Raw genomic sequence first — 27,284 nt, 5'->3', positions numbered from 1 at the left:
ACTATTTATTCTCTTTTAATTAAGCTGTTATGATCAAAGTACATAATATTTCCTGGGCACTGAAGGACCACACTTGCTATTGAACCCCCAGGATATTCTCTCCACCAAGGTTACTATTGTCAAAACAGCTGAACAAAAAAACAAAAAAAAAAAAGCTAACAATCTCTAAATTCTTGGAAATGCAGACATTATGTACAGATATACAAGACAATTTGTATAGGTATGCCTGCAATTCATTTTACACTTTGTAGAAAACAATGTCTCTAATGTCAGAAATACTCCAAATCTGCATTGTTGAAAGTTTATTCTAAAGAGGTTTTGGGGGAAAAAAAATCTAATCAAAAGCATCTGCTAATCACCAGTCTGGTTTCTTTACTCTCAAATACAGAATCATAGAACCATTACAGTTGGAAAAGACCTCTAAGATCATCGAGTCCAATCGTCAACCCATCACCACCGTGCCTACTAAACCACTTCCCTCTACACGTTTTTTAAACACCTCCAGGGATGGGGACTCAAACACCTCCCTGGGCAGCCTAGTCCAATGCCTGAAAACTCTTTTCTGTAAAGAAATTTTTCCTAGTATCTAATCTAAACCTCCCCTGACGCAACTTGAGGCCATTGCCTCTTGTCCTACCACTAGTTATCTGGGAGAAGAGACCAACACCCGCCTCACCACAACCTCCTTTCAGGTAGTTGTAGAGCGCGCAATAAGGTCTCCCCTCAGCCTCCTCTTCTCCATACTAAACAACCCCAGCTCCCTCAGCTGCTCCTCGTAAGACTTGTTCTCAAGTATTAAGATTATTTATAATTACTGCTGGATTAATGGCATGGATGAAAAAAAGAGCCCTCATAACAAAACACAACAGCTTTTTCCAACATAACAACATCCTCTTGTTTCTTGCAGTATTTAGGGTGCATAACGTCATTTTAGTAGTACACATTCTTTTTCAGTTTAGCAAAGGATGCTTACTGACGTAAATTAACGTAATTCTGAAATACAAACTCTAAACATTGATACATTGAAATCAGTGAAAATTTGCCTGCCAAGCTGCAAATCTCCCCCTTTAAAGGAGCGACTTCAACACAACTCAAAAGCATACATGTTTTCCTGGCTATTTTATTCCCAGGTGTACTAGTCTAGAGCATATAAAAACATTCATTTAAATTTTAATACAAAGATATGGACTGTATTCCTCAGAGAAGCAATTATTCAAATTCACTTCCTCGAATCATTTATATGGAATATATCAGTAAACACTGGGAATACATGCAGCACAAAAAACACTGTGATACAATAAGCAGAATACTTGAATCTTTGAGAAAACATTTCACCTATGTTACAGTTTGTGACAGTAAGAAATATTAGCAACAAAAACCAAGCATCAATAAAAACTGATCAGAATGCAAGACAGCAACAGCACTGAATATAGTTACTTACATGTAAAATACAGACATACATTTTTAATTATATTTTTTACTTTGCTCTTCATGTATATTAACTTCATCATACGACTACTTTAAAAGCAACTTCGGATACATCTTAAATTTCTCCAGGTCCTAGGTTTGCTATTTCTATGTTGCTACACTAATTACATATCAAGTCAGAAGAATCACATTCAAATTTCTCAGTATTTTCGTCACTAAAAGAAGTATTGAAATAAATGAATCTGGGACAAGGAGATACTGGAATGTATATGTGCTGATGCATCATAGGTTTGTAAAGGCTTTATTCTTGCTTTAAATAATAGAACTGAATAAACTAAACTGACGTCTTTTCAGACTGGAATTTATTTTATGCTTGTGAGAGAAACAGTACATAATTCAAAAATCTTCCCTAAGTGACACGCATGGAGTTGTTCCCAATGTTAAAAACTCCTCAATAACAATTTTAGGAAAACAGATTTTACAAAGTGAAAATTTAAAAAGGAAATTTGAGGAGTCATCCTTCTTATCACTTTACATCAATGACTAAACTAGCAAATTTGTCCATAGGGCCATTAAAATTCGGTTCCATTTATTTTATGACTAAATGATCACACTGAATAATATTTTGGTTGTACAAGTGATTGATTATAAGCATATTTAAATTAGAAAAGAAAAACCAAAAAATCACCCCACCAAAAAAACAGACACTAAACTGTTTAGACAGAAGAATTGCTAGACAGCTGTTAGCATTTTAGAATCAGTGAATTTCAAAAATATACTATTAGAATATTAAAAGCTTTAAAAGAAGGTTGAATCACTAGGGCTTATGACTGGTATTCTTTCATAAATGGAACAAAGCAACGATGGACAGAAAGCACAGGATTTGATAGGTATAACTATGTAATCTGTAGGAAGTTCTCTATAGTACAGCACATTTGGCTGTTCACTGGACAAATCGCTCTGCAGAGAGGATTAATCACAATTCTTTCCATGTCAACCACTACTATTTGTACAAGTCCACCAAAACCCCCTCCAAAATCTAAAACGACACAGAATAAACACCTTCAGGGCAGGCTCTGCCTTCCAAAGTGTGCATCTGCCCCCTTCCCCACGAAAGCCGGCTCCAGCAGTGCACCCCTTGCTGCAAACTCTGCACAGATCTCCCCACACCCAGCACCACGAGTACCTGAGCCTGTATCAGCAGAGCGCTAAGCTCATCGACTATTATCTGCCAAGTGCTCTTCCCTTTTTCTTCCCACTCTCTCTCATGGGATGAACTGTAAATTCTGCATAACAATTAACTTTTGTTGGTAATAAGCTACAGGGTTTTTTTTGTTTGATTGTTGGGTTTAATTAATCTCTCCATATTTAGGTGCTCTAGGGGTGATTACATTAGAGGAAGGCAAAGCTGAAAAGTGTAATTTAAAACTAGGGAAGATTTCTGATGATCCTTAATTTCCCGGGGCAGAAATTCCTACTTCATGCTCGGAAATAAGCCTTTGAAGAGATGTGCTTTAGTCTTGTGACAAAAATGTTCCACTGCGCTCGAGGAAAAGATTTGTTAACTGCTGTCCTCATTCCAAAGCTTCATGCACTTTTAAAATAAACTAGGAACAGGGCACTGGAGTTCCTTTTAAGTAACTTGTGAAAATATGAACCTGATTTAATCTCCAATAGGAAATCTGTAGAGAGAATAGAGATCAGGATAGAAGGCAAGGATGTGGGTTTTATAGCAGAACTTCATGTTGTGCTGTGTTCTACTATATGGTGGTTTTTTTTCTTTTTTCTCTAGGGAGAGCGTGACATGCAGAAGTTGATTAAACTATTGCAGTCCTGCGATATGAATAGCCAGCGCTATGTCACTGTCCACTGGGATAGCATGGAGCCTTCTAGACAACTACAAATGGTTTCACATTTATTCATTAGTATTACTACAAAAGAGTTCAGTGATGGTGAGCTACCAAATGGGACGTCACAGAGTGGGATAGGCCCTTGCCTACAGGAATGCATATCTGCAGCCAAAGGGAGCTACGTGATGGCAGCAGCATCTCAAACTGCCATTCCCTGTTCACCCACGCAGTTCCTGACCTGCTCAAACTCAGCTCCAAGGAGATGGCAATTTCGAGGTTTGTGAGGGCTGTGTGAGCATCGCCACTTGTGTGATCCAAGCGCTTGCTCCGATGGCACATCCACACTGCCACCAGTGTCGTGGATGTGCAAGCAGACCACGTGTGAGGCAGTTCTCCTGAAGCCAGGCCAGAAGGGAACGGCCAAGTCAGCCCAGCACTACAAGCACCAGGGCAGGCTCTGCACCCCTGCCCAATCTCCTGCCCACACACCCAAGCAATGCTGAAGTCCATGCTGTCACTGTGCCACAGCTCTAAGTACCCTAAACTACTGCTCAAAGGCAGCTTGGCCTCACCTCTTTCAACAACATAAACATACCTTGAGTTCCTTATATCAGCTTCTATCCTTATTAACTTTCCTACAGGCTACATACTGCCGTTCACTGATCTGAGACAGATAACTGGCATTTGTGGAACTTCACACGTGTGATCTGGTCAGGGATGGAAGCGCATGTTCTGGTTGAGGGTCCTTCATTTGTTTGTCTGTCTGTCTGTCCCACCCAGACAGACTTATAGTTGTAAAGACACAACTTTTAACACACTCACTCATCTTTCAGATGGAACAACATCACCTCCTCATGGTTAACTGTGCTAATTATTTTGGGAGGAATATGAGAAGACAACAATGAAATGTCTGTCCTCCATTTACTGATTTCAGGATACGAACAGCAGTTATACTGCAAATGTTCAGCCTTTCATCCAAAGCCTCCATCCCAAACCCCACCATTTTATACATGCTAAGCTGTCTCTGGAATGCTTTGTAGCTAATGAATGCCAATATTCCCATGAATTTTTTAAACAACTAAAAATTGGTATTTAATTGCACTTTTAATTGACAAAGGTATATAACTGTACTTTTATGCAACTTAAGTCTGTGTTCTTTTTCCACGGCATTCAGTTTTCAATACAAAATCTTACTTTTGTTAATCTGTATTCCCCTGTGTTCTTCCCATCTTAAAGGGAAGAGGGAAAACAAGTTGATCCTGTCTCCTCTTTCCCTTGGGAATTTTTTGGCTGAGCTAGCTTATATTATGCTTGCAGTTTTAAAGTATTTTTTCTCCAGAGAAAGGCTTCGCATTTCTGTTATCTTTTTCCAGTATGTTTTTCTCTGGAGTTCTACCTAATTATTTTCTCTCTTTAAATGTTGCAATTAATTCTCCTCAGATTTAGCTTATGTTTTTACACAGTAGTCCTTGGCACTAACATAATTGCTATTGTAAGTATGATTATCTAAAGATAGAAGAAATGTGGCACTGGCAGAAAGAAGTAAAATATTTTCTAACACCCGAAGCTTTCAGACACACAAGCCTTTCCTTAAGTCTGAAAACAGATGCAGGAAACTTCAAGCTAAGTATAGGTTAAGATCAATTTTGAATTGAGCTTATGCTACATTATTACATAGTTTGAGAGAAAAGTGTAGTTAGTATCCTATTGCAGGTCTGGACCGCACACACATATCCTTCAGGATATGTTTTCGGATTTGCTTGCTTTGTCTATAGACTGCTGCATACACTGCTGGAGGGGCCACTGGTGGCACTTTGCCCCTCCTGACATCTTCAGGGTGACAGCATGACCCATCCTCATGAGCCTGTGAAGACAAATGTCTGATTTTGTCACCTTCCAGTTCTTTTTGATTATGCTACTGATAAACTTGGGAATAGGCTGCCTAGAATACAGTAATAAAATATGCTCAAAATTACCCGAAAAGAGACACAGGATAAACGCAGGTGAAGTTCTTATGACACTCCAGTGAGCAATTTGCTTTATATATGCAGTTGTTGCATACAAAACTGTACTCACTTTGTAAGACTGCAGCTTGAAATCTGAAACCCTTTCCTCCAACTTTGCTGAATCTTTACACTTGTGTTTCCTCATCCTCTGCAGTTCCACTGGGGACCCACAGGATTTTGCCCAAGGGAGTTTTAACTTTATCCACAAACTGTGGTCAGGAGTATTGCATCTCCATATTGGAACATCTTTTACAGCACCAGACATCTTCTAGTGTAGGCTGTCCTTCTTTTGCTATTACTATATTTGTCATAAACTAAAAATTGTCTATATGTATACTTCTGAATCATAAACCTTGTCACTTAATCATTTTCTGTGCAATTCCTTTTTACCATAGCTTTAGCAAAGGATACACAATGTTCAATACACTTCCTTTTGTTTCCCTTAATAAATAAATAAATAAATAAATCCAGTGGGAAAAGGAAAAAAAAACTTAGTCCATTCTGACATAATTTTTTAAGCTTACAACAATAAGACTTCTATATTAGACTACGGTAACTAATGAAAAGCCAGAAATCAAAGGGGGTGATAAAGTAAGGAAAGCAGAATACACACACAAACACAAAAAGAAACTAAACAATTCATTTTTGTTTCTGTGCTTAAAATGTTAAAAGACTTCCTCTTCAATGACAAAAGAAAAAAATATAATAAAACGGATGGCAGCTTGTGCATTTGTTCTTCTATAAGTGGAATAATTACATAATTTAATCTTCTGGACTCCACTCCCACACAGAACAGAGGTATCAGATAAGAGCGCTACCACTCCTAGTAATAATTACAGATGTACTGCCTCCATGAATGTATATTCTTATCTTTTATAGCAGCAGCACTAATTACAAACAACTGCAAACCAATACCTACTACACTATTTCATATCCATAAAAGCCTTTTTGCTTTCAACCTGCAATCTGTTTTGCCGGTTTTGTTAGTTTCACAGATGAATCACTGGGATGCACGCACAGTGCGTGATGCACTGCAAGCCAGAAGCTCAAGTCCTTTCAAATTGTTTCCTTCAAACTTTTTGATCCTACAACTTAACATTTAGAACTTGCATGTGCAACTATCTTAACACAACTGAATGTCTCCTCACTGAAGCAAAGGTGTCTCAAACAGAAATGTGTAAAATTTCATTTACACTGATAACCAAAAAAGTCAAAACATTGGTCCCGTAGAACTGCCACACGTTCCTGCAAATTGCAAAATTACCTAGAAGGTTTATGCTCAGCTTTCTATTACTAGACAGAAACTATAAAGAAAAACCTTGTTACTTTTGGACAGGCACACAATTATTGTCACATTTCATCTTTCATTGGTTTTCAACATTTTTATCCTGTAATTGCTTTATATAGCTCAGTCTGTACTTAGTCAGTAACCACTGTAGTAGTTCTTCCACCTGCCTGTAAAAAGCTGTCACTATATGAAATATATATTACAGAGCTTGGATTCCATTGAAATCTTGCAACAGAGACTATAAATACAATGTTTTTAAAAAAAACAAGCAGACTTTTTAGGGCGTAATAATTGTTCTCTATTGTTCCATCCTGAACTGATCCATGAAAGTTTTCAAATGAAGAGGTCTTTCAATTGTCTGGTCTACTCTTATCAACAGGTGTAGGATCTACACATACAACACTCTTCCCAGGAGCCATCCACGTAAAACTCACTTTCCTCAATTAGAGAACACGTGAATTTTAAAAACAGTTATGTTAAAAGAAATGATAGTGTTTAACTTCACTAATTGATTTGTTATATACGAGTCATTCCTTTCACCTGTTCTGTATTAAAATATGCACAACTGAATAATTCTACATATGAAATAAGCCTAAAAAAGTTTCCTCCGCTTGCATCCTCTTTATATCACAAGAAAATCACAGCTATGTGATCTGTAAATCACTCAGTTCACTAAGGTCACCCTATTTTGGTACAGAGAGAAAAATTACTCTATTTGTTATTTAAAACTGTTCCATGAGGAGTTCTTTTTCCAAAGACTATATTTTAAATGTTAAAGTTATACTTACTAATGAAACAGAAGGTTATCTTCTGAGAAGATTGACCAAAGATCAGCTAAAGCCTCATAAACCCTCCACCCTCAAAAAGATAAAATGCATTACCTGTTTATAAGTTCCACTGGATATTCACAGAAGTAGTTTTGCTGTACCCCAGCAACTTTTATAACTAATTAATTTCTTCTCGCTTGTATCTGCACCAAATCAAAAGCAAGTTAGCCCCTCAGTTTTACCATCTGAGACATGCCAAGTAACATGTGTTGTTTTACCCAGGAATAAAGAATGGTTGTTAGCCACCAGAAGAAAAAGTAAACAAACAAAAAAAACAGAGAGAAAGGTCATCCATATCAGGTCATGTGTGTCCATGTAAATCTGCGATTCAAAATCTGAGATACTATTGCTTAGACTTCACTGCTTAGACTGTGCAGGCAGAAATTCCAGAGCTAAACTGAACTGGGCAACTGGGACTACACAGCCTGAGCTCTATGTTGCTTTTCTGACCCAAACTGGAGTGGTCTGCATTCTGATGTTCAGTAACGCCTACATATACCTCGTTCTTCTGCTCATTCTTTACAAGTTGGCTTGACCAAAGGAACAGACAAAAAATGTCAAGTAACTACTAATTATGTTAGTATGTGCTTGTATTATAAAAGCAGAAACTGCGATAAGATTTTACTGTATCACTGACTGTACAACATACACAAGGGACAGACCTGCTTAAGTACAAGGACCAGAAAATGAGAGAAAGATAAATATCCCATTTTACAGAAAGTAAGTGGAGAACTGAAATTCCTAAAAGTTAATGTAGACCTACTGCTGAATTTTAGATGTGGCTAGATCTCAGCTGGCATTAATTACTGCATTTCAAATTAACTAGACACACTAAAACATTTGTTCTCAGGTAATTTGCTCACTATCACGCAGGAAGCATGTGGAAAAGTCAGGAACTGAACTGAAATCTGTAATTGAATATCCTTAAACACATGAATAGTGCTAATTTATGTAAATCAATAAAACACTCGTATATCTAACAGCTTTATTTTTGTCTAGCCTATCAAGTTTGGATTGGTAAATTTAAGTCTAGATTCCTAAAAAAAGTACTTTATAACTTAGAATAAAGCTGTAGATTATAAAAATTACCACTGATACCTAATTACCCAAACCACAGAATTTTAATTAAAATCCCCTGTCGCTCATGTACAGCTAGCTTTAGTCAATATTCCACTAATTAAAACAAGGAGTAGTTCACAGGAAGTAGATACTGCTGAAGAACCACTGTCACTTACAGATTTAACTCCATATAAGCAATAATGTCACCATTCCGTAAGCCTGTGGCTGTTTTTAAATTACTTGAGCGTATGTCCTGCGGCTTGCCCCAGGGTCCTGCTTTTCCAGTCACCCACACCGGGGACCTGGTTGGAACACGTCCCAGCTCCCACCCAGTTCCAGCAGCTCCACTCCTTTCCCACAGAGGTGGGCCAGCGCCAGCCCAAGCCCTGTCCACACTGGTGCTGGGAGGAGAGCCCAGGGCCTGAGCCTACACCCCAAAGGCCAGGAACACTCCTATGCACCCCCTGCTTCCTCCCAGTAAAAGCAACCTAAATAAGTGGAAGATGGAGATTCTGAGCAACGTGCCTTAGGGTACAAGCCAAATACAGATCGCCTGGTCTCCTATCTCAAGTGCTGCACTGTCTTTCCCCTTAAGGAAGGAAAATGTCTGTACCTGAAGCAGAGTAAAGAGAAATTAAGAAAAACCTGCTGCTACTTGGAATACAAAACTGCAAAAATGCCAAATACTCTTTTCAGAAGGAAGTGAGAATTCAGTGCATTTAGCCTTTTCTTCAGAATCTGGCCTTCTCAGATACACAAAAGAAAAAATTATTCAAGAGATTATTACAGATCTCTAACATTTACTAGCAGCTTCCAGCCCTCGAGGTTCCCAGGCAGCAATTGCATTACTAGATTTAGCTTACATTTCTTAAATTGGCACAACTAAAATAAGCAAGTTATTTCTCTTGGCATCTTAAAAGAATTGAAAACATAGATTTAGTATACCCACAAAATTCACTGTAAAAATTGTACATATATGTGCAACCTAATTTTATGTTTCCTATTTTCATTTTTCTTCAGGATAAGTATACTGAACATTACTGCTGTTATATTTTCCTAGTATTTTAGAAACCTACCTATGATAAAGGTGAAATTATGAACATCTATTTCTGTATAGATACATGAGAATATTCTGATGAAAATAAATAACCTTTCATACTCTTTTGCGTATTTCTTCCCGATTTTAATTGTTCATGAAATTTATCTAGCCCTTTTAATAACAGGTGTCACGAATAATGGTAGCAGACTTCTTAGAATAATGCTGTTTAATTAACTACTAAGTCCAAGCCGGCATAGATAATAGATGAGATAGATACACTGATATGTTGTGAACCGGAAAGATGACTCTTAAATATTTCTATTTTGATATCTCTGCAGTATTCCTTTATTTTATTGCTTAAAAATCTATACATGTTAACTAAAAAGTTCCAGCAAATAATATTAACACAACGTGTGCATTTTTTTCTGCCAAAAAGTTCAAGGGGATAGAGATCTAACATGTCTCCTTGCTAGTCATAATTCCAGATAATACTGTGTTTACTTATGTTTAAAATTTTGGATGTACAAAATTTTCCTGAATAGTCAAAGTAGTTACTGTACAAGCAGTTTCAAAATACACCAAAAGCCCAAAAACACTTTACTGAAAATAGAAAGCTTTGCTTGCTTGGCAGAGTCGGCAGAGTTATGCATATTTTTTAGATATATCAAAAGTTGCAAAAACACATGTCTTCTCTTTTATGGGACATCACAATTGCTCCATTTGTGGTAAATTTGCCCTGGGACAAAGCATTTTACAAAGAAACTTGCATTACAATGGCCCACATTGTGCCATCTGTTTGAAGAAGAACTCTCCAGTGATTTCTATGGAGAACAGTCTTAAATAATAAATGGAACAAGATGTCCCAAAGTACTTTTTTTACCTAACTTAAATACTTTTGATTAAAATGATTCTGGAAAATTTAGCAAGCTGTAGTGTTACTCCTAAATTATCCCTTTAATCTTCATCTATTCCCAAACAGGTGACTAGGCACCCGGAGAGACGGCCACACGAGGGACCCCTCCACGGCTGGAGCGGCAGGGGAGGATCCCATGACACAGGGGCTGAATGGGGAGCCCCAGCCTTCCCAGGAGACGAGTCCGACTGGGTCCTGTCCCTTCCCCTCGCACCCCCACCAGCAACACCCTGCACCACAGGTACCTGCGAACAGCCAGCAGCGTTATCCATACCAGCAAAAGTACGCAGGCATGGGGGAATTGACCTAGAGAGGCCAGACAGCCACAAGCACAAGAATTTTGGGATCTGCCAGCGTAACATTACCCTCGCGTCTGACCAATGCCGTCCCAGTCCTTCCACAGGGTCCACCACAAATGGTGCGGATGCCACAGCCTCAGGAAGGACCACAGAGGGGAGCAGGGGCGACCTTTCTTGCACTCTGTGTCAACACAATGAACAAAGTTCATCATGCCAAATACCTTAGAGGCACTGCACCTGCTCTACAGAACGTCAAGAAAGGAGATCTGTATTTTCATTGTCTACTCTCTTTTGAGAATATTTCTCTGATAGAAAATGCAAATACAAATTTTAATGCCATGAAAATACCATGACTTTCCTTGTTTACTTACTTTAGAAGATAAGATCTCTGTTTAATACCTAAGTAATCATAAAGATCTGATGTAAGTCCAAAACAAATACTTTATATTAAGAGGCATATTATCCTTATTTACATTGAACCAGAGCTGTTATGTTACAACAGATACATAGAGGAACATCCCCAGAAATCCCCTGGTGAAGTCATCTGAAACCTCTTTCAACAGAACAATAACCTTCTGCATCAGTACAGCTTCATATTATCTCATGTCTGACTTACAATTAGGACAAAAGCTTCCACTGACTTCATGCTATTATCTAAGAATTCCAGTGTTTTCATAGCATAACCAATGCTCTTAGATTATTAATATTTTTTGGTCAAAGGATATAGTTCAAAGGTACTGTATCCTTTCATACAATTGTCCAGGCAGACAGCAGTAACATAGCCAGATGACAGTAACAGCATTATCACAGAACTTCAACATTCATTTCACCAGTTCCACGAATTGCTTCAATTAGATAGGTAGACAGGCAATAACTTTAAAAACATGTAAAAGGCATAATGACTCTAACCCCCACTCTCCACACATTGCACATAGATATCACAGTTTCGCAATACACACTTCACATGGGTGTTCAGGGTTTGGTTTGTTTGGGGTTTTTTTTAAATATCAGTGAGGTAGGGAGCATTTTTTTTTCATACTTAGAATTGCTTTAGTCATGCAGATGATGTCCCTGTCAAAAGACGTCCAAGCTGGAACACTAGTAATAAAAAAGTGACATGCAAAATATCATGAAAAATTTCTAACAACTTGATACGAAATAACAGCAATCGCAACATGAAGCCACATCTTTCTCTCCCTTGTCAAAGAACCTTTCCCCCTTCATACCTCCTGGACATCACATCCTCAACTTATCCTCGATCCCAGTGCGCTTCTTTCTTCTGAGCACCACTTCACATCTCTGTAACTGGGTGTTGCTCAAACACTCACCACAGCATTTTTTTTTTGTTTCTCTTGTGCTCTGGAATTCACCGACGGCTTAGTTTACGCCCTCAAACAAGAAATTCCTTGCTCTACCCGTTCCAGCAGACCAAGAGCTGTCCCGGCTCCTCTCACCCTTGAGGAGCAATGTGCCGATCCTGAGTCCCACACCTCCGGTTCTCACATCCCTGCGCCTGCCTCCACAGCACAACAGGATCCAGCAGCAGCTCCAGCTCTCCTGCTCTGCCCGTGCAGGATGCTGTCACGAGGTTTCCACTCAGGCCAACAGGTTTCCCCAAAAAACACAACAGCATTTACAGAGCACCTCTCAAATCCACACAACCATTTCCCACTCTGCTTTTACCTACCAAGTAAATGATTCTAAGCATCTCTCTCATACACACACACAAAAAAGGAAAAAAAAAAAGAAAGAAGCCTGTGACAGATTTTATTTGATTGCGTGTGGTTATTCCTACAAACTTTTCCTGCCGCTTTGCTCTGGCAGTCAATTTGTTGTCTGCTCTCTCAAACTATCTTTAACAGTATCACTTTGGCTCTCCAAAGAAGCAACCCTCACGGAGTACAATTTCCACAAAATTACACAATCCATTCCTTCATTTAAAAAGCAAAGAGTCACTCAACCCTGAGCATCTTTGCTTAGGACCTGCTTGCTTTTACACAATGCTGAAATTTTAACCCCAGGAGCACAGATTGACTTTTTGCACATCACTAACTGCTGTAACCACCCCAAGTAGAAAAGTAAATATTTTTAAACAGAAATACACCCAAAACACTCTGAAATAAAATGCAAACCAAGCATGACTGTGCATATGACAGTCCTGTTAGCGCTTGCCCACCAGTAATCGGATGCTAGCAAATCACTTTGCCCTATACCGTGTCCATACCGACCAAACCTGACGTTCACAGAAATGGAAACAAAAGATTCATGGTTAAGTCAAACCTGGAGCTCAGGCCACATGGAGGCATCTCGAGTTCTTAATGGAATTCCATTCGGGGGGGTGGAGGGGGGGGAAGCCCTCACCAGTTGTTCAAGTCAATAAGTATTTGAAAAGATACAGATTTTCTAATTCTCCCTCTTCTTTCCCTTCATTTCCTGCACACACCAGTTCTCCCCAATCTTTAAGAAAACGGGAAAAAAAACCTACCAAAAAACAAAAACCCAATGTAACAAAAAAAAAAAACACAACAAAAAAAAAAAAACCCAAACCACAAAAAACCAAAAATAGCTAACTGAGCAAGTAGAAATGCAGATTCTCTCTGCTGCAGTCGCTTCCACTGGGGTCACCACCAGCAGTGCCCCATCAGCCTTTGAGATCAGGCCAAGCAGCTCCCATCCTCACGGCTCCTAATCCCCAGAGTGCACTATCAACATCCAATGGGAAAGAAAAAGCAGGAACAGCTCAAGGACATGGAAAGCAAGGAGGCAGCAGCAGAGATTTAAAAAACAGGGCTGCATCAGCAGTCAGAGGACGTAAGACAAGGTGTATAAGACAGACATGATTGGAATTTTCCTCAGCTGCTCTTCTGGTGGTCTGTTTTAAGAAATGCAACAGGAATTTTTTCCAGAACGCTATAAAAAAGGGTGACAACAAGGTGAGTAACTGTGCTGAGGTCACCTGTCGCACATTTTACTGACTCACCATAATAGTCTAGAAAGAAGCTCACACACACAGATTAACATTTTAATTTACAAAACTCTTCTACATATCACTGAATATATATTTCCATGTAGCATAAAAAACCCCACATAACTCTTACTAAAGCATTCCCCAGATTATATCAGTATGTTCCGATACCTCTAAGATTCTTATTACCATGGCACCAGTGCAAAAGAAAAAGCTATCATATAATGCATAGTTGATTAATAACACACAGCAGAGTACACTCGCTTCACTGAAGCCTCTCTCAGGGACTACATACCACAGTCTGCACACGAGTGAAATTCCCACGCACGTCAGCAGCCACTCCACACAGAAGGAAGGTCACTGACAGTTGCAGAGGCATGAATTGATATTGGTCTAAATCCTAATGTAACTCCCTTAGAGTATCAGTAGGTTAGAAGCTGTCTGCATATGCTTTCTATACATGTGCTATGAGAGCCATAACACAAATACAGCCTAAGGAAAATACACAGAAAATAAATTTTGCCAAGATACCCACAATACCGAAGGTCATATCTCAATAGTCAGCATTACAACGCATTGATTTTATACTATACATATTTTCTTCAAACTTCTAAGTATAGGAAACATTGCTCAGTCTACCTCAACGTTTTCAGAACAAGTGAACTTCAAAAAAAAGTAGTAACTGCAGTCTGACAGCATCAGCCTTCCCCATTTACTATTCCCTTGCTTTATTCTATTCGCCTTTGTCAGTTCCACAGAATAACACACTGTCATTTGCTAGTGTTCAGTATTCATTAATTTTACTAGCCCAGACCATTTCAGTGCTTACTGTTAAATACATATCTTACTGAGCTAAAATTGCTTGGATTCCTTTGTAATGAAAATTTTTGTACCATACACCTAACAGGGTAGCACCAGTCTATCTCATTAGTTCAGATTACCTAGGAAATACTGGACAGTATTTCACTTAGAGGCATATAACATGTCACAGAACTGTAACTCCTACTAAAAGGATTAAAGAAATGATGTAATGCAAGGCTACATACTGTATTATTTATAAGCACTATTATTTACAAGCATTATTTATAATGATGAGTAGTGCATACAGAATAATTTATGTATTTTTTTCAATTAAGTATGATCACCAGATTCACAGAAGTACAATGCTTGGAAACAGACTCCCACTGAGAATAGTCACACTTTCAAATAAGCGGTAACGTTGTTCCCATCTTCTCCAATACTTAAAATAGCAGACCTTAAAAAATTGTGACAGTAACTGCTTTACTTAACTATCTTCATAGAAGAGCACAGAAGGCATACAAACATAACCAAAGTATTATGTTTTACTCTAAACTAATATTATCACAGTATTTTGCCCTGTTTCTTCTTGTATTATTGTTTTAATGTCATGGTCTTGTACAATAAATCTTATGCTATTTTTTAGACTGCAGGGAGACATTTTGTAAGGGTGTGCTCAGTGAAGTCCATCTGAATGAAGCATCTATGACATGGTTTCAGGAGGTTGTAAATGACCAGACACAATGGTCCATGTGATGCATTCCAGGTCCATGTTGCCACTGCTATCTTAGTCAATTAGAAGAGGATGAATATGGTGATGTCGACTTTTTAAAATAATAGTAATATTGTATTATGCAGTCAATTATTTAGTAATAATACATATACATACAGAGTACCAGTTACTTACAAACGCCGCTTCTGTTGGGCATATGATCTATATAAAAATAACATGTCTGTCAGGTTTTACACTTCATCCAGAACTAACATGATCCAGGCTGGGGTTAATCACCTGTTTGGGAACTGTTTCTCTAACTACCACCTCAAAACTTCAACTCCTATAAGTAATTAAACTGTAATAGATATCTTCTGACAGCTATAAATTTAACCATGTTCACAACACACAATGATGTATGCTGGCATATTCAGCATGTAGTCAATATAAAGTTATATAGAATGTATGCATATTTATATAAGAAGAACCATGTTCTAAATAGACAAAGTCAAGGTATTTATCCTGGGGTGCACTGAGTGTGGCCAGCAGATTGAGGGAGGTTATCTTCCCCCTCTGCTCTGCCCTAGTGAGGCCCCATCTGGAGTACTGCCTCCAGTTCTGGGCTCCCCAGTTCAAGAAAGATGAGGAGCTACTAGAGAGAGTCCAACGGAGGGCTATGAGAATGATGAGGGGACCAGAGCATCTCTCCTACAAGGAGAGGCTGAGAGAGCTGGGCTTCTTTAGCCTGCAGAAGAGAAGGCTGAGAGGGGACCTTATAAATGCTTATAAATATCTGAAGGGTGGGTGTCAGGAGGATGGGGCCAGACACTTCCCAGTGGAGCCCAGCGACAGGACAAGGGGCAACGGGCACAAACTGAAGCACAGGAAGTTCCAGCTGAACACGAGGAAGAACTTCTGTCCTTTGAGGGTGACGGAGCACTGGAACAGGCTGCCCAGAGAGGTTGTGGAGTCTCCATCTCTGGAGATATTCAAGACCTGCCTGGACAAGGTCCTGTGCAGCCTGCTGTAGGTGACCCTGCTTTGGCAGGGAGGTTGAGCTAGATCATCCCCAGAGGTCCCTTCCATTCTGTTTCTGTGCTTTATGTATTCTGCAGCAGCAGGTTAACTATTTGATCTTAATTTGTATTATGTTATAACTAGAAAACTAGCAAACACAGGAAAAAAAAAATCTTAATATTTCAAAAGAAATTTTAAAACATTTTTATTTCCAATAATTCATTAAATAAGTTTACCCAAGAGATGTGATTCATTAGGCTGGCACAAAGTTTATCTTTTAAATAATTTTAAATTCACTATGTTCTCTTTATTCACAAAGAAAAAGAATCCATTTCCAATGGACAGTCAAGTCATTCTTCTACTTGTTCTTACACCCACACCAACGAAACATTTAACACAGATACCATAATGTTTTTAAGGACAGACACAGGAAAAGATTTAGAGAGTTGAAACAGAATTTAGGTATAATATACACACTAAATCCCCCAATAGCCTGACTTTCCTTTCTCTTGCTTGCTAACGCTGCCCTCCACTTCCCCCTGGAACAGTCTCATATGCCTCAGCACTGACGAATATAAAGTAATGCACACAGAAAATAAAATCCTAGCTATACACTTAAAGTGATGAGCAGTGAGCTCATCAGTAGTAAGTTATCACTCAGAAATAAAATTTTGGAATTATAATCGGAAAACATCAGATCAGCGCTCAGCACCGTTCAAAAAAAAAGTATTCAGAAAGGAATAGAGAATAAAACAATTTATTCTATTGTATAGATCCCTGGTATACTTGCATTTTGAATAACATATAGAGGTTTTGGATGTTTAAATTGATTGGAGTAGAAGTGCAAAAAGAGAAGGACAGAAAGATGGAGCAACCTGCTCATAAGGAACAAAAGATTACACTAGAATTGATCTGGCTTCAAAAAGAAGCAATGGGATGTGGCAGAGAGCTCTGAAATAAAAAACGTGTACAGAGTCTCGGAGCCTGGAGGAATGCTCTGGGGACATTCAGCCTATTGTTATATTCTTCCCTTAGTAATCACTGTTAGGAGGCAGCACACTAGTCCAGACATACTTCTAGTCTGATCCAGTAAAGCTATCTCTATGCTTCTAAGAAGAGGGATGCAGAATGATCTCATTCACTTGTCCTGCTAACAGTGCCTTGTTTTGATATGGATAAGCCATAGTGAAGTTTAAGGACAACATGCAGAACATCACTCCACAAAAATAAAATGTCTGGACAAAACTGGTAAATAGTCATGGCTTTCCTCTGAAAAAACACCTAAATGCTACAACATTTACCACACTATGTACTCTGTGTGTTCACTTGCCACACATACAGCACATACTTCCCATAAACATGGTGCCATAGGTTTTACTGGAAATATGTATAGTTTTTCAAAAATAACTAGATACTAACTAACAGAAAACATCGCTTTAAATTCCAGTTGTGCTTGCAGTCATTTATGGAATCCCACTGCAACTATATCGAGGAAAGGAATCTGCATTATCAACTCTTCAGAAGAATCCATCTACTCTATATATGATTCTTCTCCATGAAAAACGTAACAATAATATTTAAGGTCTTCACATTATGCTGTTCACATCCATTTTAAGGTATTTAAGGGTACTTTGGGGCATTTATTAAGACAGAAAGGATATGCTGACATGAACCATCTTTCTTTCCTTTCCCTTCTTCAATTCCAACAGATTATCCAGAAAAAGAAATATTCAGTGAAATTTGTGTTAAATCTGCAGAAACAATGACAACACTGTTGAAGACGAGGTAAGACTAAGTATCATCTTCCCTTCCACAACACCCACAGGCTGCAGATCATCACCACAGCTGTTCTGCCTTCAGGTGTTTGTCTTTTGAACAGTTTAAAATCTCTCTAAACTTTGTGCTTTTGACAAGGAATTTCTCTTTGAACAGCTTTACCATCTCTTGCTTAACCCTAAAACATTTAAATGGATATAGCAGATGAGGACATTTAAGTTCTATAAAGAAAGTACACATACAGGTTCTATTTACAGAGGTTCTATACAGCTCTGTTAAGTACCAATGAATCCCTCAAACATAGAGCTGGGATCCAGTTAGCCTGAACAGGATGAAAATCAGTTTTGATATCAACATGTAATAATGGGCTACACATGAGATTCATATGTTAGTATCGAGCGTGGTTATCGATGTATATGTTGGCATGAAAACGCAAGGTTCAGCAAGTACAGAAGATCATCATGTCAGGATACAAGTATCAGCTTCCCCAGAGAGAAAGAGCATTTTACTCCTCCATGGGTTAATAATTTCCTCGTGGTTTAAAAGAGATGGCACCTGCTCTGCCAAACACATATTTGCCTTTCCAAAGAATGAGAGCAGTAAACAAGACACGGGGAGGAGTGCTGAAACTTTTCCTGAATAAATTAAAGATTAATAATCTCTAAGGGGAAGGGATGAAGCATTTGAATCTGAATGAAAACTGCAGAACATGCCAAGAAATATGCACAAGAATTGGCAAACTTTTCCTGTTTGTGATGCTCTCCAGTGAAAGCTAGCCAACAACGTAAATAACGCAAGATGAACCAGACCTTGACCTCACAGCAAATCTAAGGAGTTGTACCTTGTCAGGATACATAGAAGATTTAGATCTGATTTTAGTACAAGTAAACAAAGCAAGAATATCTTTCAGTTTTGTAATTGCTGTCATCATAAATCCCTGCTTCACAGTAGTTTGTTTTGGGTTTTGCAAATAATAGTTGTACTTAATTTTATCTCAAGATGGCAGATGAACTACAGAAGTTTTCAGGGTCTCTAGATGATGAAAGCATTACTCCACCCCCGTAGCAGTTGTTATCTTTTTAGTTAGGGTCCTGGATTAATCATGCAGAATGCGCTGCCTTAATACGTCATCGTGTTAGGATCCTGAAAGGGCAATAGGTCATCTCTTCCTTTAGATGGACAGCATTTTGAGAGTCGCTAATGTAGGATCTGAAATGAAAAAGCTTCACTGAGTGACCAGAGTTGATCAGCAACGTGCCCCAAACTGAAATAAGGTCAGAGGGAGCGTGGCCCCAACCCTGAAAGTGTGCTCTTCAAAAGTATAACCATCTTTCTTATGGCTCATACAGTCTTATTAGTTTCCTCTACAGCTGCCTGCTCGTTAAACTACACTGAAATACGATCAAATATGTTACTGTTATTTGGAGAAGTGTATTTGTACAATGCTACAAATTCTTCTGTCACTGACAGATGATCCACCCTGACCTCTGGCTCACTAGACCCGAATAAGAACGCACAGAAATCCTTACTAGAGATTTAAATTTCCTCCCTCCTGTTCATTAGAGATGCAACTAGATACACATACTGGATCACCCATCAAGACTATTTTTCTCAACACCAACAGAGACATGTAAAAAAAACCATACTGGTGCACTGTGTAATACCAGGTAGAAAAATAACTTGATCACTCATACAAGTAACCTCACAAGCTGTTTTTTGTAGTTTCAGAATACCTAAATTATTTATAGGAAACAGTCTTTGACAGAATATAAAGCTTTTCTATGAGTCATTATTTTGAATTCACAAAGGCAAAAAGATTTCATAACTGAATAAGGTATTTTACTATGTAAGGAACACCAAATAACCACTTGGCATTTTAAATTTAAAGACTAGCAAATGAATAGTCTTATCAGAGTAATCTACTGTGATTAATACCACCTAATCTTCAAAGCCGGGAGGCTTCCCCAGGATTCCTCCAGCCATTTTAATTTTATGAAGAAATGGTTGTGTCAACAGCACTAAAAGCGCAGTACAAAGTTTTATCTGTCTGTTATATAAAAGATTACATTGTTTAGAAGATTGAATTCTTTGACATAGAAGTTGTAAGGCTGTTCAAACACAAACCTTGTCATGAGTGATTTTAAAGCAGAAAAAAGCAAAATGACCCACTGCCCCTCCTGAGAAGTCATTGTAGTACTATACAATTTTAAATTTGCAACAGCATATGAAGATAAGCCTGGGCACAGCCATAGTAGTTTTTTCGATTTGTGTGACTTGTAGAACAAAGTTAAACTAAATTCCTGAGCAAGCCTTTATGGTTTCAAAGTAAATCCAGAGTTCCATAAATTTCTATAATTTTATTTACTGGAATATTTTCTATCAATAAGGAATTAAGACAGAAGCTTTTTTGATAAAAGCATATCATAGCCATTTTTTTTTTTTTTTGGACATGAAGAAAAATGGAAATGCTCCAAAGTATTTGTTTATTTAGATATATTTAAAAATAGGTCCTTTGATATTTCACTTCTGGTATGCGGCCGATTCTAAGCAACTACTTTTTTTAAGACTACTTTACTTCGTGTTTATTTTCAGTAACGCATGGAGAAGGCTTGATACATTCTTAGGAATTCAATTTTCCCTTACACTTTTCCTTCTAGTTCAGAAAATACCCAGGGGTATGATTTGTCTCACCCAAAGCTGTATGCCTTAAAATTAGACCTTAAACTGTGAAAAAGTCATCCCAGCCAGGCACCCTTTATAATGAACTGAGAGACCTAGATACATCCGGAATGTACTTCAACTGACCTATACAGGATGCTCATCTTAAAATTAAAATTTGCCTCAGCAGGTGCTTTTGTGTTTCCATTAGCAATAATACGAGAGACAGAAGGTAACCAGATGGTATTTAGATAATGAATATAGGACATATTAGGCCTATTTATGTATATTTTGAACAATTTTTTTAACTGTAAATGATGACTAAATTAACAAACTATGAAGAAATAACCAAAGTAAAAATCTTGAGTAAAAAAATTCTACAGGTAAAAGGAAGCAGCATCCTGGCTATATAAAAGAGCTTCATCCAAGTTTTACATTTCTAATCCTAAAACCTTTTCATAGAATTCACTAACTTAAATTCTCTTAAATTTTAGAAAAATATTTTCTTTGAAGACTAAACTTGGGGAAAAAAAAACGAAAAAGTAACAGCAACCATTAAATTCCCCTTTGCATGCTTAATTTACACCTGTCTGTAATCACATATTGGGGTGTTTTCATCTAGTTCAGTATCAATTCTTTTGGCTATTAATGCTATTATCCTCCCTTTTTTACTTTTTTTTTTCTTTTTTCTTTCCTCATTTCTTAAAAATTTCTTTTTGGCCTTACCCTAATTTACCTCCCATGCAGTTTATGAATGCAACCATTCATGCAGGAAACATGAGAAAATCCACAATTTAAGAGGCAAAAGATTCCAGGGGAAAAAAAAAGCAGCAGACTTGATTCTTGGGATGCGGTAGTTCATACGGCTTCTGTCTGGGCCACAGCCTCTACATACCAGATTTACAAGACACCACTTTTTTTCCTTTCAGAAGGCAAGACAGGAAAGCCTGCTGATTTCACATCATCCACGATTCTTTCCTGGGCTGATACAGCTGCCTTACTATTTGCCATTTCTAACGTTGGCTTAAATTTAGCTTGTCAGCCATCTAGGACTACAAACATACAAATATGTAACTGCATGAAAAAGTCACATGTACTTCAACAGTGTTCAGTATTGATACCAGATAATTTCCAAACTTGAGCCAGTGTAAGCATCAGAAGCATCCACCTGGAGACACATGTAGACCAAACAGAATAAGTTTGAGTAGTTGCTTTTCCTTTATGCAACATGTTTTAGAAGACAAAGGAAAAAAAAGATGAAGTTTCCATTATCCACGAGTTCTCAATGTTCCCTGAATAAACCACCACTACACTGGAATCCTTCATAATGTCCCACAAGACAACTCAAACGGGAACCGAAACATCATTTCACAGCAGAAGACTCAAAGAGCTTAATGAACACAAGCACAACAAACTTTTGTGAAAACTGCATTATGTATCTGTTGGGATTCTTCCTCCTGTAAGGACCAGAGAGTCAGCTACTAATCACTGGTACTGAGCACTAGACATCCCACTGACCATAATGAAAAAAATCACAATTCTAAACCAAGTAATCAAAATGTGGCTGAATATCAAACTAAAAAAAAAGGTTAATGAATAATTCATGGCCTTTGTATTAACAAAACATTCTACAAGCATATATAAAAGGTCCATTCCTGAAAATTAAAATCATTAACAGACAAGAAATAAGTATCTGAAGGTCATTTTATTAATGGTTTATTACAGTAAGTAACAAACATAACCTAAAAATAAAAAGTTCATCTGTCCCAGCAATTAGAAGTCCAATTAGGAACACTGAACTGACGAGTGTGTTTGCAAGTTTGCCCTTCTTTGTTTTATTTATTTTTTTAAAACTAGTTTAGGGCAACACAATAGTGTCAGAGTTGTACATTTACATTCCAAACTGGTATTAAAAGGTTGGACAAGAAATAATTAAACAGCCTCCAAATACTTACATTTGTTAAGCTTTTAAACTTGTGGCAAACTAACTAAACAAGACTATAGCCCCTCGGGGCTAAGCTGCTGTAAACATTATTCAGAGAAATCTTCTATTTTCTTCAGAAACAAAAAAGGAAAATGTGTTCTAGATTGCATAAAGCTGTTTTACTGGGTGTGTGGGGACAGTTACTCATCCCGATTTCAAATAAATAAATAAATATTTACTTCTCGACTTCCTAAATTGGCCTAAATACCTTGCCTGCCTCAGATCATTTCTACCCATAGTAAGAGCATCATTAGTGTAATGGAAACTAGGTCAGGTTGATAAACTAATGATACCAATTTCAAACCCCAAATTTATAACTTTTTCCACTCTTGTAGACAAGGTATCAAAAATAACTACAAACATCTCATTCTTTTCAGCAAGACCCGGCATGTCACTTCTTAAGCTTTCCTCCAGTACTGTGAATTTGCTGGTTCAGCTATAAAGCTAGTCCCCAAAGAGAAAACTATTAATAAAATACTGTTATGAAAAACTACAATTATGGACAAGTAATTGTCCTAAGTCTACTATTACTGTTACTAATTATTTTGTAAGTGCCGCAGGAAACAATGGACGAGAGCTCTCTGACTGAAGAAACTCATGACTGAAGGTCAGCAGATCTTTTATGGGGAATTCTTCTCACAGAAAGAATTTTTTTTAACCTTTTATATCATCTCCTATTCATTAAACTGTCTGCGAAATGCTGGAATTCCTACAGAATCAGGCTCAGAACTCATTCCACGCAGGTATAAAAAAAAAAATTGTGAATGCTATCCAGAGTAAGGCCCAGTACATTTTATTGATTTATTTTTTGTTTGAGCCAGTAGTGCAAAGCTCAATTTGCAACTCCTGAAATAGGTTGCAAGCTTCACTTGATAGGGACAAGAAGTGGGGAGCTGGAATCCAAAACTAATGATTCAGGAGGTCAGCATCCTGTCCTTCATGCACTCTCTTGATGTCTCCCAGATTTCACACCACAACTTTAACATAAACATAGGTATCTTTCCAGAGCGCCTTCTCCTTTCCAGGTAAAGTCTGGCTGAATTTCTTTTGCTCCTGCACACTAAACTACAAAACAAGACCTGTTCTGTTTTCCTCTCCCTTAGGACGGTTGTCACTCTTTTATAATTCTAGATACAGATGGGAACGTTTTGTCCACAACTCTCACCGTGACAAAAGATGAGAAGATATGCTATGAATACAGACAACATCACATAAAGTACTCTTTACAACCAAGTTAACTTTAACCCGGGCAACATCAGAAATAACAGAGACTTTAGAAAGACCTGTTAAAACTGTGTGCTGAAGGTGTAACTTACCAATGATCTAATTCGTAACAAGGATTCTAAGGTCGTAACAACTCAGTGAGAATGAAACACTACGTATCATCTACGTATGCTGTTAATATTTATTAATTGAATTATAAAACATAACTTAAACCCATTGTCTTTCATTCTATAGGTGCCATTCACAAGAACTCAGTGCTGCTGTCACACAAGCACACAGCAAAAGAAGTCCAATCCAGCCACCCAGTCCACTGAAGTTTTCCAGTGTTGACCCGTTACTACCTTTACTCTCAAATTTACTTACGCCCTGCTTTATCAAAATGCTGCTCTAGCAGGTTTCCTACAACCCTCTCATCATTCTCGTCGTTCCTATTCCAGTGATTTCATTCTGTTGGCAAGAGGTACCTAGAACTGTCCCATAAAGTGTCACCTGAATGACATTTTGTTTCAGAGCAGATATGGTGCAGAATCTCCTTAAAAATAAAAACCTGATGTTTAGTGTTCTTCAAAACAGACACTAGCTTTGTTACTCACAAACTGCATAAACTCATCGAAAATAACTTATCTGTTCATCTACATATTACTACTGAGCACTGTTCTTTGTTTTATTTTGAGACACCTATAGGCGTATACAAAAGATGACTTCAATTTGTAAGTAACAATTCATACATATTTCTTCTTTCTAAACAAAGTGGGGGTTTTTCCTAAACCTGCTTGAGAGCAGCAACTTCAGTTGTCTGCAGGCATCTAAATTAAGATCAACAGATACGGGCCCCAAATATTTCAAATTCATAGCATAAAATTTCTCACTCCACACACATTTCAAACTGTTGAGTAACTGTTTCAGGACTTCCCTGCCATGATGAACAACAAAGTCCTTCCACCTTGACAAATGCACAAGGGACGACACAGGCCCCAGGAGGAAAGCATTGCTTTGTGATGCCCCACTTTGCTTTATGCTTGTTTTCATCCCGCACCAGACAGGCATTCCAGGCTCTGAGCAATATTGGATCATCACTTTGGGGAGAAACAAAGAACTTCTTCCCTGTAATTTTATCCATAAAGCACAGCACAAGATCTGTCATTTGGGAATGCAATGTACGTACTTGGTATGGATTTTTTTAAAACGTATAATGACGTTTCAATATATGTGGAAGCATTATACCACTCAAGCACAAAGAACAAAAACTATTACCTTGCTACATTAGGTCGTTTGACCTAAATGGGAGAAGAAGAAATGTTTAGTGGCTTCTTTTAAGAAAAGACTATTGCTCCTCCAAGAATCACTGATTTTGCCCATCCTGCTGCATTCTCTTTCTTACTTTACGACATGGATTTTAAAAGCTTATTCCATCTGCTTTCTAAAGTTACCTCAACCAGATAAAACTGCTTTTGGAAATCAACAAAGTTCTCACTATCTTTGTGGAAAAGCAGTCAAATGGAAAGAAGAATTAACTGATACCCTATAATCTGCTTGTTTAGCTAGGGAAAAAAATACTTACGATACAGTAATCTTCCGAGAAAACCTTTCATGCATTTCCAAAACAAGATACTCGCAATGAAAAATGTGATTACATGCACTCCCGACAAACAAAACTCTTTTCAACAAAATGAACCCGAACAACGCTGGACCACATAAAATAAGATTGAGCTGTGTCTAAATCGACTTCAGACACCCAAAAGTTCTGTCAGTTAGTACAGGATTTTTAATTCTCCCTTGAGAAGACCCTTGGACAGCCAGCCTGTCACATCATCACCCTCAAGTTTCAGCAGACCGCCCTTCGCAGGGCGAGTTCGCCGCCGCACCTCTGGTTTCGCGCACTAGCCGCGCTCGCCCCCGCGCTGCGGGCTTCAGCAGCTCCCCGCTCCGCACCCGGGCACCGCGGACAACCCAGCCAGCCCCGCGACACCGACCGGGGTCGAGCGAACCGCTCCAGGTCTGCGAGGCGCTAACGAGAAACCAAAGCCACGAGTCGTGACAAATTCGGCACGGCACGGCACGGCTACCGCAACTTTCCGCCAGCCCCTCCGCCACGTCCGTACGCGCACCCGTACGCACACGGCCACCCCCCCCCCCGCCCCGGCTCCGCCACCGCGACCGGTTCGGCCGCCCAGCGACTCGCGAACTTACTGCAGTGCGATGCGGGAGGAAGGAGCGCACGGCCCGGGGATGCGAACGAGCCCGGCGCCCTGCGCGGCCGCGGGAACCGGCCATCCAGCCGGGCGGGCGACCGCCAGCGCCGCCGCCAGCCGTCCCCCCCCCCGCCCCGCCGCCGGCTGCCGCAGCCTAGCGCGCCCGGCCCCGCGGGGCCACCGCCGCCCGCCGCCCCGCTCCCCGCCCCGGCGCAGCGCGGATCGCGGCAGCCGCCTTCCTCCCCGAGCAGGCGGCCACCGCCGGGCCGCGCGCATTTAAGGGGCTGCGGGCCAGCACACCGCCCACCCCCCTCCGGCCGGGCGGCGGGGGAGGGCGCAGGCGGCACACACGCTCTCACGCAGGCAGGCAGGCAGGCGCTCCCGCACGCAGCCCCTCCCGCCCCCCGCGCAGCTGCGGTACCTGTTGTCCGGCGCCTGCATCCACCGCCCGCCGACTCCGCGGCGGTGCCGCAAGACCCGCGCACCGCACCGCTCCGCCCGCCCCCCGGCGCCCAGAGACGGTGTCCCCGCACCCGCGCAACACTTACCCAAAGTTTACGCGGCTGCCGCCTTCCCGCTCCTTACGAGGCGGCGGGGCCGCGACAGCGCCCGCGCAGCCGCGGGGGCGCGGAGGGGCTGCGCGCGGGCCGCCCTGCGCACCTGCGCACCTGCGCGGCGCCCGCCCTCGCGTACCTGGCGCGCGGGCCGAGCGCGCTGCCGCGGGGCGGCGGGGGCGGCGGAGCGGCTCCCCCGCGCAGATTCGCTGTCGCCGGGCCGGGGGAGGCCGCTCCCTCGCCGCCGCCGCTCCGGCCGGTCCGCGGCGGCCGCTGTCCCCCGGCGAGGCCGGCCCGGTGACCGGCTCCGCGCTCAGGAGCCGCCTCAGCGGCGGCCAGGAGCAGCCCGGCTCGGCAGCCTCCGCTCAGCCGTCGCTGCCGAGGGACCGTCACGGATGTCGCGGCGCGAACGGTGCCCCGTTCCCCCCGCTCTCCCACACCACGGGTCGGGGGATCTGTCGGCACCGACCGCGGAGCCCGGGCCCGTGGCGATCTGCAGAGCTACTCGGGAAAGAAAAAAAGAGGAAACGGAGGAGCAATGGCGTGAAAATTCGTGTCTTGATGGCAGGGCCTCCCGCTTACCAAGCCACAGAGCAAGGCAGCTGGTCAAACTTTCAGTGGCGGGGCGCGGGGTGTTTGGTGGCAGTTCGCCCTTGCCAAAAAATAACCCTGGGAAAGGCTGGCAGAGTCGTCAG

General features: G+C 40.2%; 1 protein-coding gene across 9 annotated transcripts in view; it reads right to left on the bottom strand.

The window, feature by feature from the left end:
- The window catches only part of DGKB (diacylglycerol kinase beta), a 385,269-nt gene extending 358,605 nt beyond the window's left edge, over window positions 1-26,664 (bottom strand). For 7 of the 9 annotated variants that reach the window (XM_075419230.1, XM_075419236.1, XM_075419233.1 and 4 more), the window contains exon 1: window positions 26,034-26,148. The gene's annotated coding sequence lies outside the window, so the exon portion shown is untranslated. Of the gene's footprint in view, window positions 1-26,033; window positions 26,149-26,456; window positions 26,534-26,583 lie in introns of those variants that run through there. The other 2 variants (XM_075419231.1, XM_075419232.1) reach the window with 2 other exon arrangements.
- Window positions 26,665-27,284: the final 620 nt, after the last annotated feature.

Source organism: Opisthocomus hoazin, chromosome 4 (assembly GCF_030867145.1).
Source record: "Opisthocomus hoazin isolate bOpiHoa1 chromosome 4, bOpiHoa1.hap1, whole genome shotgun sequence".
Classification (NCBI taxonomy): domain Eukaryota; kingdom Metazoa; phylum Chordata; class Aves; order Opisthocomiformes; family Opisthocomidae; genus Opisthocomus; species Opisthocomus hoazin.
This window is presented reverse-complemented; position numbering and strand designations above follow the sequence as displayed.